The sequence below is a fragment of the Gavialis gangeticus genome, unplaced genomic scaffold (assembly GCF_001723915.1).
Source record: "Gavialis gangeticus isolate Ggan-Ray unplaced genomic scaffold, GavGan_comp1, whole genome shotgun sequence".
NCBI lineage: Eukaryota > Metazoa > Chordata > Crocodylia > Gavialidae > Gavialis > Gavialis gangeticus.
This window is the reverse complement of record NW_017729025.1, coordinates 39,119,124-39,126,156: the sequence shown is the minus strand read 5'-3', so window position 1 is coordinate 39,126,156 and position 7,033 is coordinate 39,119,124.

Sequence of the window (7,033 nt, the reverse complement as noted above, 5' to 3'; positions counted from 1 at the left end):
CCTTCTGGATCTAAGTTCTCATGTTTCTATTAATTTCTTAGAGGCTTATTTGGGGTCTGTTTGATGCCTAGTTGTAATATGTATAATTATTCATAGATTCATAGATGTTTGGGTTGGAAGGGACCTCAGCAGATCATTAAGTCCAATCCCCAATTCCTGGGCAGGAAAGAGAGTGCTGGGGTCAGATGACCCCAGCCAGGTGCATGTTCAGCCTCCTCTTGAAGACCCCCAAGGTAGGGATAGCACCACCTCCCTTGGAAGCCCATTCCAGATTCTGGCAAACTTTACCGTAAAGTTCTTCCTGATGTCTAACCTAAATCTGCTCTCCATCAGTTTATGGCCATTGTTCCTAGTTACCCCAGGGACTGCCCTGGTAAACAGAGCATCTCCTATCCCTTGCTGCCTCACCCTGATGAATTTGTATGCGGCCACAAAATCACCTCTCAGCCTTCTCTTGTAGAGGCTGAAGAGATCCAAGTCCCTCCATCTCTCCGGAAGGAGGATCCAGGTAACTATAGACTGGTTAGTCTCACCTCTATCCTTGGGAAAACGTTTGAAAAAATTATTAAGGATCACATTTGTGGGAGTCCAGTGGGAAGAACAATGCTGAAAGGCAACCAGCAGGGGTCATAGCAGGTGCCTGACTAACCTTGTTTCTTTTTACGACCAGGTCACAAAATGCTTAGATGCAGGAATTAAGGTAGATGTCATCTGCTTGGATTTTAAGAAGGCCTTGGGCATGGTATCTCATCCTATTCTCACAGATAAACTGAGCGGCTGTGACATAGATGATTATATGGTCAGGTGGGTGGCAAATTGGCTTAGGGGTTGCACCCAGAGAGTGGTGGTGGATGGGTCAGTATCGACCTGGAAAGATGTGGGTGGTGGCGTCCCACAAGTTTTGGTCCTTGGACCTGTGCTGTTCAATGTCTTGATCAGTGACTTGGATGAGGGCATGGAAAGCACTCTGTCCAAATTTGCAGATGATACCAAATTATAAGGTCAAGTTAACACACTAGAGGGTAGGGTATTAATCCAGGATCTGGACAGGTTGAAAAAGTGGGCAGAACAGAATAGGATACAGTTCAATAAGGACAAGTGCAAGGCGCTGCACCTAGGGGGAAGAAATCACAAACACACTTACAGGCTGAGGGATGATCTTCCCAGCAGCACGGGTGCGGAAAAGGATCTTGGAGTCATTGTTGACAACAAGATGAAAATAAGTTATCAATGTGATGAAGTGATCTGTAAAGCTAACTGCACTTTATCATGTATTAGCAGATGCATGACAAACAGGTCCAGGGAAGTGATACTTCCCCTCTGTGAGGCCTTGGTCAAGCCGCAGTTGGAATACTGCATCTAGTTTTGGGTGCCTCTTCAAGAGGGATGTGGACAACTTCGAGAGGGTTCAGAGGGATGTGGACAACCTCATATGGTTAGGGGCCTTCAGGCAAAGCTGTATTAAGATCCTTGAAAGACAATCTTACTTGTTCACGAGTGATCACACATCATCATATAACTACAATTTGAGTGATTTGCTAGGTTCACAACTAGCCTTGTCAACCAAAATTTCTCTGTTAAAGACTCTTTGTTTTTCTATGCCAAGGCAATACACACACACACACACACACACACACACACACACACACACACATTCATATTACTAGAGAGAGAGTAAAAATAGAACATATACAGCTTTTTCTTGCGTACAACACACCACAAAATAAAACTTATTTCTGAAAGGCAGAATGCAGAAAAAATATATTTTCCCAGAGTCGTGGTGTAACGAAGTAAGTTCTCTTGGGAAAACAGAGTGTCCAGGGAGTGTGGCATCCTAAAAGACAGTCTGGGAGAGGCAGCTGGCACCAGGAAGTTCCTGCTGTCTGCTTCCTCACCCAGATTGTCTCCTGGGATGCTGCACTTCCTGACACTATAGGTGCCTTTACATGAGTGCAGAGGCTGCTCCAACGTGCTGGAATTCCAGCACGTTGGAGCAGACTTGATTAATCGAGTCTGCTAGAGTGTGCCAATTATCACGCTCCAGCAGCCCCGTGTCTCATTTATCGGCATCCCCACACTTAAAAATTGTGGCAGGGGCACTAAAACTAAAGCCCGTTGAATGAGCTTTAGTTCAAGTGCCCCTGCTGCCATTTTTAAGTGCAGGGACACTTATAGACAGGACATGGTGGCTCTTTAATTAGAGCAGGTCTCAGAGCCACTGTAATTAAAACGTCACCCCCTGCCCCCGGAGCACATGTAAAAGTGTCCTATGTTTCCAGAAGGACTTACTCTATGTCATCTAGCAGGAAGTTCCTGCTGCTTGACTCAGACTGTCTCCCAGGATGCCATGCTTCTGAGACACCCTGGCTTTTGACAGATGTGAAAAACAAAACAAAACAGCAAACATGCTTTGCCAGAAAAGACAGCACTTTAGTTTGACCCAGCTCTGCAGCATCCGTATAGATCGGGTGCTTCAGAGGGGCTTTTGGAGCTTTTATCTAATAGTTGATGCAATCAGCTATTAGATAAAGGCACCAAAAAAGCCCTGCTGAAACACCCGATCTATACAGACATTGGGCAAGCTGGGCCCAGCTAATGCAATGACTCTCCTGAGCATGTGCTGGGCTTGGCATGGGGGCATGCCAGATTTAATGTAAAGCACTGTTGCGTGTGTGTTGTTTTTTTTTTACATCTGTAAGTAGTTCCTATGTTCACAAAAAGTTAGACTCCAGACCCTTGGAAGGACAGCAGCAAAATGGTTAGGTCTTTATTGTAAGTAGTTCTTTATGTAAGTTCCTGTAAATCAAGGGCACATCTACAAGTTATCCTATGTCACTGTAGTGATGCCATACATCACCATCTGACACACTAGGGCAACTTAGTAATCACATGAGTCTACACATGACTGGCAGCTACTTCACCGTAGTTCTAGCATGTTGCTAAAACTAACAGTATAGGCAATCACTGCACCGTGCTTTATTACTTCCAAAAGGAAGTACTAAAATAGAGTGCAGTAACAACGTCACCATATGGCGATGTGTAGACATGCCCAAAATGTTGCTTCCATATTACAAGCCTCATCAAGATACTACCAGCTGCTCATTTGCAGTTTCTCAGACACACTACAGTGTTCAACCAATAGCTACAGCTATAACAGGGTTAACAAAGGTCTCTGCCTCTTCAGCTTGCTAAATCAGGCACATGTGGCTCAGTACCATGTTGGGAGCCTCATCATGCACAGTTCCTAGGTTTGCTTCTTTTCCGACAAAGAAAAGAGCTCACCCCACTTAAGACACGTACCTCAACTTTGGGGGGCTAATTTTTGGAGAAAATGTGTTTTATGTGAGAAAATAGTGTCTGTACTAGTTTATGTTGAATGCTAATTTTGTCTAAAGGGTAGTTTTACTGTACACAGGAAGGAACAAAGTTGGACAAGCCCCTAGTAAGTACGATCCTTTTAAATGTAATATGAAAAACCTCGTAGTAACAAGAATTGTCTGTGTTATGGCAGCAGTTTGTCCCAGCATGGATGCCCCTGGATATTCCCTGTCCACGCACTCCTGGGCATGTAATCAAAATCTGGAAATGTGCCAATGATGGCAATTTCAAGCACACAGGAGGCTGAGGCTGTACAAAGATTTTCCTGGGTTTCCCTTAAGAGTTTGAATTCCACTGGGTGCCCAAGTATCTTTGTAAATCTGAGCCATGTTAAAGGGTTAATTGACAGTTCCATTAATGTTAATGTTAATGTTAATGTTAATGTTAATGTTAATGTTAATGTTAATGTACTGGGAGTGAGCAAGTCTTCATCATGCCATCCTAAGGAAGTAGGCTATGCATACTTTATCTTTCCAAGAGGTCTTTCAGTATCAAAAAAGACTGCCAGTTTCACAAACCAGATGAAAGTAGGTGGTTTGGATCCAACTTGATATCATCTGCATAAGAGTTTTGGAAAGAAAAGCCACAAGCTTTCACAGCTTTAATTTTGAGAATTTGAATATTTGCCCCAATTTAATTTCTGGCACAGAGCCCAGTATCGCAGAGTGCTTTCAACTTCCACTAATTTCAGTGGAAATCATGGGTGCTTAACAGCTTCCAAAATCTGGTAAATTAATGCAAGTAATGACGACTCCTTCCCAGTCAGAACTCTGTTCCTGACAAACTGTATTGTGGTTTAAAGACAACTAGCTTCAAATAAATAAGTTTTAACACTGAAAGCAAGTTAAATTATTCTGTAATGAGCTCTGTGCTCCATGCTGCCCCAGCTAGCTTGCTTCCACCACCCAAGCCAATTCATTCTAAACTAGTTTGGGTGTCTACACACTGTATACTTCAGTTTGCAGTGCAGATATATCCTAACTGTTCATGGTTTTGATGCAAGTCTTACCCTCTGAAGACCACAGTTAAAAATATTTTGCATTCTTGAGGACTTTGCTCATGTATTAATCAGAGCTCCACTTCACACAACTCTTATGAAACACTGGGGAAAAGGTCACTGAAAATTGGTTTGGAAGGAGGAAGAGGGTTCAGTAGGTCAAATTCTGAAACACAGCTTTGAAAAACGGGTCTGCAAAAAAAAAATGCAGCCACATTTATCAGTAAAGCTCAAAGAATGAGAATCATTAATATATGGCACTAATAAAGACTTAGCAATTTAAAGAGTATTTTGGGTTAGTTATCATACTGAGTTTTGAAGCAGTTACATACCTATTAGTAGGTGGACCAATAAAAAAGGAACAAGCCCAAATTGCTCTATGCATTCCTTCAACACTGCCTTGAAATAAATCATTTACTAGTTTGGTTTGTAATTTATTTCATATATTTTTTAAAGTGCTTGTTCTGCAGCTTTTCTGAGTAACTATGAAATGTTGTTGCATTGTTGATACGGCTTTTCTTTTTTACTTCACCCTACTGTATTGCTTGCCTTCACTGTGTTGTGTGTAGTTTAGAGCCTCATATGGTAAACATGTAAGTACTTTATTCACTTTACCCTCAGAATGGAACTATGCACCTCTCCATTCTCTCATAAATTAAGAAGTTTGTATCTCAGTATGTTCTGTTTCTCACAGTTTTTTTTTTAAATTTCTACAACGAGGCAACAGATATTTAAGATAATTTCTAAGATTTTCATTGTTTGGCAATGAAAATCGAAATGATGACACTAACGTCTCTTTCAAGTCATCTAACTGATGCTGCAGCACTATGAGTCATTTCTGTAACAGCAAGCTGTTCTTTTTTCAAATTTAATTTAATACTGATAAAAAGGTGCAAGATTGACAATCCTGTAGGCTATTTTCTATCTACCACAGAGCAAATACAACATATAAAGAAGTAGTATAAATTGAATTACATTACATTGAATTACAGCAGAACCTGGATCAATTGTATCTAAGTAGTTTGCAACTTGATTGTTTTGAAGCAGGTTACTGAATTAAGAACAAGCCATTCAACTGTTTGCTGCAGCTTTTACTTGAGTTCATCAACAGTCCTGCACAACTGCTCAGAGAAACAGTGCCTGTTGGATTAAAAGCCATTTTGAAGAGCTAGAGCACCTCAGCCATCCAACACATCTGCAGCTCTGTATATACCCAGATACTTTGCTAAATCCTCATCTTCCCAGGGGAGTTAGTGACCTAACGCTGCAAAGTATCAGGGTTCTATGGTACCAGCTCTCATTTCCCCTTCACTACCTTAAGCTTTCTGCTAGAATTTCAAATGAAGATGCTGGTTTGATAAATTGTTGTGCTCTGTAACTGAGATCACCAGTGCATTTCACAGGTCACTAAACAGCTAACATGTATGAGAGAAGTTCCTATCCCATTAGCAGTCCTCTAGTCTAAACCAGCAGTCAGCATCAGGCTGCCAGCCAGAATGACCCAGCTTGGGTCAGAGGAGGGCAGGAAGGCAGACATTAGGACCAGACTGCAGTCACTTTTCCCTGCTGGGGCATGGGAGAAGTGCCTGCTGCCCCCACTTCTCTCCATCTCAGCATGGGAGAAACCCAACCACCATTGAAGTAAAATGTCTGTGGACCAGATGTAATGTCTCCATGAGCTGTACATTGCCAGTCCCTTCTAAACCTTCTGATTTCCTATCTCATGTGAACTTGTTACTGATATGAAGGAATGATCTTAAAGGGATCTCCCCAGTCACAACCATAAGCATAGTTAGCAGTCTTCTCAGTGAGCTGCTGTCTCTGATTTTGAAGTGGCAAATCCAATTAAAGTGTTGGCATGTCATGGCTTAAAGACTAGAGGTGGTGCTTAAAGCAATCCCTGAATCTGACTGTGTTCCAACTATAGGATGAGATCTATACCTAGATTTTGGGCGCTGCCAGAAGTGACATTTGTTGCACAATATGCTGCCTAGAAGTGCTCTACAGCTGTGCCATGATAGAAGAGCATGGCTGCACAGTGCTTTAAAAGTGGCCAATCACATGACAAATTAACCCTCACATAATAAGGGATCAGAAGAAGGCACTCCAAAGCAGAGCACTTTCATCTAGCTTCTGTTAGTCCCTGCACATGATTAGGGCTGATCTGATGCAGTCCAGTGCTGTCTGCAGGGAGGAAAGGGGGATGAGGGAGGGAGAGCAGTGGCAATGCACAGGGGGTGCACAGGGATGCACATGCACCCCCTGAAAGCGCTGATGCACCCTCTGTCGGGCCACACTCCCCACCCAGGTGATGAGCAGGAGGAGGGGGGCAGGTGGGAGCACTGGTACCCCCCTGTGAGCACCGGCCGGGGAGTGAGAGTGCTAGATGTAGGCCACAGTTGCTCCTGGAAGTGTCACAGCCACTTCTGGGAGTGCTGCAGCCACTTTTGGGAGCAGCGTGGCTGCTCAGTAGCCCATACATTTGGCCATGGGGGAGCCCTCACCTCCTGGTTGGTACAATTGGCCGTGGGGGGATCCTTCCTGACTCAGGCAGCACCAGTCTCCCATGAGGGAGACCATGCTGCAGGCTGGAGTTTGCCCAGCCTAAGCTGGGGGGGCAGATGGATTGGAGCCCCCTCACTTTGTGGTTCCCGCCCC